The sequence below is a fragment of the Pseudophryne corroboree genome, chromosome 10 (genome assembly GCF_028390025.1).
Source record: "Pseudophryne corroboree isolate aPseCor3 chromosome 10, aPseCor3.hap2, whole genome shotgun sequence".
In the NCBI taxonomy this organism is placed as follows: Eukaryota; Metazoa; Chordata; class Amphibia; order Anura; family Myobatrachidae; genus Pseudophryne; species Pseudophryne corroboree.
The window spans coordinates 385046959-385052600 of NC_086453.1; the positions used below are offsets into that span (position 1 = coordinate 385046959).

At 45.1% G+C, this 5642-nt stretch overlaps 1 pseudogene; it reads left to right on the forward strand.

The window, feature by feature from the left end:
• LOC134965407 (atrial natriuretic peptide receptor 1-like) overlaps positions 1–5276 on the forward strand; it is a 15782-nt pseudogene extending 10506 nt beyond the window's left edge.
• The last annotated feature ends 366 nt before the right edge of the window (positions 5277–5642 follow it).

The window sequence follows — 5642 nt, forward strand, 5'->3', positions numbered from 1 at the left end:
TATACATTGTGATTCATGTGTGGGGATTATACATTGTACATGTGTGGGAATTATACATTGTACATGTGTGGGGATTATACATTGTACATGTGTGGGGGATTATATAATATACATTATACATGTGTGGGGATTATACAATTTACATTATACATGTGTGGGGATTATACATTATACATGTGTGGGGATTATACATTATACATGTGTGGGGATTATACATTGTACATTATACATGTGTGGGGATTATACATTATACATGTGTGGGGATTATACAATATACATTATACATGTGTGGGGATTATACAATATACATTATACATGTGTGGGGATTATACATTATACATTGTACATGTGTGGGGATTATACATTATACATGTGTGGGGATTATACATTATACATTATACATGTGTGGGGATTATACATTATACATTATACATGTGTGGGGATTATACATTATACATTGTACATGTGTGGGGATTATACATTGTATATGTGTGGGGATTATACATTGTATATGTGTGGGGATTATACATTGTATATGTGTGGGATTATACATTGTATATGTGTGGGGATTATACAGTATATATGTGTGGGGATTATACAGTATATATGTGTGGGGATTATACAGTATATATGTGTGGGGATTATACAGTATATATGTGTGGGGATTATACAGTATATATGTGTGGGGATTATACATTATATATGTGTGGGGATTATACAGTATATATGTGTGGGGATTATACAGTATATATGTGTGGGGATTATACATTATATATGTGTGGGGATTATACATTATATATGTGTGGGGATTATACATTGTATATGTGTGGGGATTATACAGTATATATGTGTGGGGATTATACAGTATATATGTGTGGGGATATACATTGTATATGTGTGGGGATTATACAGTATATATGTGTGGGGATTATACAGTATATATGTGTGGGGATTATACAGTATATATGTGTGGGGATTATACAGTATATATGTGTGGGGATTATACAGTATATATGTGTGGGGATTATACAGTATATATGTGTGGGGATTATACAGTATATATGTGTGGGGATTATACATTGTATATGTGTGGGGATTATACAGTATATATGTGTGGGGATAAAGCTGGAGATGGAGGGGGGAGCAGTGAGGTGGAAGTACCTTACACACGGATGTGATTTCTGAGTGGGACAGGGAGCCAGGGGGAGCGATTGGCAGGGAATGCTGCAAAGGTGGGGTAGCGGGAGAGGAAAGTCCGGTGGGTGGTAGAGATAAGGATAGGCAACAGGAGGCGGGAGACCGGTAGGCCGCGGCGTAGTAGATTACAGTAATCTGAGAGAAAGGCTGAGGGCGTGGGTGGTGGCTTTAGTGGCTGATTTTGGGAATATTGCGGAGATGGAATTGAAGATCCACTGTATGTGTTACATACAATATCTGGCCATTGTCCCGTGAGCTCTTCATCAGGCCTGACATGGTCTGTCCTATTGCAGGTCCATGTGTTGCCGGAGTTGTGGGCTATAAGATGCCACGTTACTGCTTGTTTGGCGACACGGTGAACACTGCCTCCCGTATGGAGTCTACCAGTTTACGTACGTATGACTGCGCCTCCCGGTGCTCAGGTCTTAGTGTATTGAAAACTCGACTATCTACCCTACCCCACAAGCTCGCTGCCTAGGTGTCATCCTTGACTCTGATCTGTCCTTTGTTCCCCACATTCAATCTGTCTCAAGATCATGTTACATGCATCTAAAAACATATCCAAAATACGACCATACCTTACACAAGACACTGCTAAAACTCTAATCCACGCTCTCATTATCTCCCGCATTGATTATTGCAATAGTCTCCTAACTGGTCTTCCCAAAACGAGACTCTCACCACTACAATCCATTCTGAATGCAGCGGCGAGGCTTATCTTCCTCGCTAGACGTTCATCGTCTGCAGATCCACTCTGTCAGTCCCTCCATTGGTTACCTGTATTCTACCGCATTCAATATAAAATACTTTTACTCACACACAAGGCCATTAATCAAACTACACCAACGTACATCACTTCGCTTATCACAAAATATCTCCCCACCCGACCTCTGCGCTCTTCACAAGACCTGCGTCTCTCATCCACACTCATTACTCGCTCCCACTCACGACTGCAGGACTTTCATCGGGCTGCACCCACTCTGTGGAATGCCCTACCACACACAATAAGACTCTCCTCTAGTCTCCAAACCTTCAAGCGTTCCTCAAAACTCACCTCTTTAGGCAAGCGTATCAAATTCCTGAACCGCCCACATAACTTTCATAAACCTTGCTATCAAATTACATCCACTCTGTACAGTCCACACATATCCTCACATGTCTTCTCATTCTATGCAATAGATAGCACCTTTCCTTATGTACATATGCCTATAGATTGTAAGCTTGCGAGCAGGGCCTTCCTACCTCTATGACTGTTATCACCCAGTTTGTAATTGTTATTTCAAATTGTAAAGCGCAACGGAATTTGCTGCGCTATATAAGAAACTGTTAATAAATAAATAAATAAATAATTATGACCGCATCTGCTACAATGTATGTGTATCCCTAGAAATCTGTTCTTCAGAGACTCCGCAAAATCCTGCATGTTAAAAGTCCCCGACTCGCCGATCCCGCCCATTTTTTGGTCAGAATTGGTGAATCGAGGATTTCCAACATGATGCATTTCTCTGATCCAGGCATCGGGAGAACCGTGAATCACCCGGACCACCTGCCTGATGTATGGACCCAGAAGTTTTACCGTTAATAGTTATATCCAACTGACCAGCTACGTTTATGTCTCTATAGCACAGAAGATACACATCAGCTCTGCGACCTACCAGGTGCTGCTCATTTGACAATGCCTATGAGATTGAGCCACGGGGAGAGATTGAGGTTAAGGTAATTATACCGTATTGCACCAGTGCAATGACTGTACATATCTATATCTTCTGAGCAGGGCAGAGACCACGCCCTGAGGAATGACTCCTACCCTAAAGAGTATGTACATCCTCTGAGCAGGGCAGAGACCACACCCTGGGGGAATGACTCCTCCCCTGAAGAGTATGTACATCCTCTGAGCAGGCCAGAGACCACGCCCTGGAGGAATGACTCCTCCCCTGAATAGTATGTATATCCTTTGAGCAGGACAGAGGCCACACCCTGGAGAAATGACTCCTCCCCTGAAGAGTTTGTATATTGTCTGAGCAGGGCAGAGACCACGCCCTGGAGGAATGACTCCTCCCCTGAAGAGTATGTACATCCTCTGAGCAGGGCAGAGACCACGCCCTGGAGGAATGACTCCTCCCCTGAAGAGTATGTATATTGTTTCAGCAGGGTAGAGACCACACCCTGGGGGAATGACTCCTCCCCTGAAGAGTATGTATATCTTTTTGGCAGGGCAGAGGCCACACCATGGGGGAATGACTCCTCCCCGGAAGAGTATGTATATTCTCTGAGCAGGGCAGAGACCACACCCTGGAGCAGTGACTCCTCCCCTGAAGAGTATGTATATTTCCAATAAATCAGCTTTTCTCCTAATGTTCGTAGACATGACAATAATCACTGTCTGCATTGCACCCTGCTCATTAATTACACTGTTCCCACCTTATATACATGAGCGTTTCTACTTTGAATAGTAGTCTGTCCAAGTCGTCACTCAGCGTTCATTGTATTTGTTAGCACCAGATTATATTGGTGGGGTCTGTGTGTGAGGTCTTGTCTCTATAAGCTGTTTATTTATTCCATAGCCCACCCCGTTCCCCTTACTAGCATTCCAACATTGCTCCAAGTAAGTAATACAATCAGCCCATGGGCATGTCAGATTGCCAGGGACCGTGACTATCCTGTAATACATTGTCACTACTAAGGGGCATTCTTCTGTGGGGTCCTTCTCATGGGACTCATACCATTAGCAAGGACTTCCACTGTCCATGTGGGAGTGGCCTACAAGAGGGGGAGGAGCTAAACATGACAGCCGGCCCAGCGCGCCCATACAGTCTGCAGCTCCTGCAGGACTCATAGGTGACCAGCAAATACTAAGTGTCAGGACCCTGCTGGACAGAGCTCTATAGAGAGAACCTAAAGAAAACATGTTGTATCTTGAGAAAATACTCATTATACATAACCTGCTCCAACGATCCACAGTCTGGGAGCTGCAGGCTGTCTAGTCGGGATTTGTGGAAATGATGGATCTGCTTAATTCCAGGGCAAAGGGAAGATGAAGACATACTGGCTCCTGGGGAACAGGAACTACAGTGTGCAGAATGACAGCCTAGTCTGCCACTGGAACCCCAACATGTCCAGGAGGAAGAAGCTGCAGAGCGGCCTGGGGTCTGGGCAGCAGGTGAGGAGCTCTCCGCGTACAGTATGTCCGTCATTCCTGTGCGGCAGGTGCGCCGCTAACTGAGCAGGCACAGGGTGGATGACAGCCGGCCAGTCCTGCTTTGTATAAATGCAATGTGTATATTGGGTGATTCATACAGAGCGGGAGACGAGATAAAATACCAACCAATCAGCACCTAACTGTCCAAACACAACCTGTAACATGGCAGCTAGGAGCTGATTGGTTGGTACTTTCTCTCTCTCCAAGGTTTGATACATCCCCCCACAGTGTGGATACCCCCAGGTCCTGATGTAGGGGTGTCGGCTGTCTAGGATGGGGGTCTGCGGGGTGATACTCTACGTTACAGCAGAGTTGCAGTGTAATGTAGGGTCAATAGAGAACTTGTGTTTTATCTAGTGAACATTTACATTCTGGCGTTCATCTGTCCTTTAACATGAATAAAAAAACAATTGTGTTTTGTCTCCATTGTCCAGTCTTTATCCAGCAATGTAACGCCGGACACAAGCCGGGTTAACACGCCACGCATCCCGGAGGAAATCGCTATACAAGATGGCGGAGCCAGACTTCAGGATCCATCCCTGAAAACCGGGGAGACGCCAAGTAACGCAGAGCAGAAGAGCAGAGTCCCCACGCTGGTGCTGCCGGTACCTGTGAGGACCGATCTGGACATCACCATGAGAATATCGATGGAGAAAACGGTTCTCCTCCCGGGATTTGTGGAGGAATTGTTATAACCTTTGGAAGGACAATTAGCAATGTATTGTGACAGTAGGTGCAGCGTCGCTATGCGTTCCCTCTATGAGAACCTGAGTAATGCAAAACAAGACGCAATATAAAATACAGATGTCCTAACTGATGTCCTCCTATATTTCCATACTGTCTGAATGATCATTGACTCCAGTCTGACCACTACATATTAAACGTGAAGACTTTTATAAATATTTCCTCTGTAACTATATGTAACCGCCCACTGCGTCCTGGTTATCAGGGATGAGCAACGTGAACCACAAACTGCATCTTGCGGTGGAATAAACCGTTCCATGGGGGGCAAAGTCCGGGCAATGCAATCTTCTAGCCAAGGCCTGGCCAACCTGTGGCTCTCCAGCTGTTGTAAAACTACAGGTCCCATCATGCCTTGCCACAGTTTTGCTATTAGGGAATGCTAAAACTGTGGCAGGGCATGCTGGGATGTGTAGTTTCACAACATCTGGAGAGCCACAGGTTGGCCTGGCCTGTTCTAGCCGGATGCCGACGTACAGTGCGTCTGTACAGGGAAGTATTGCAT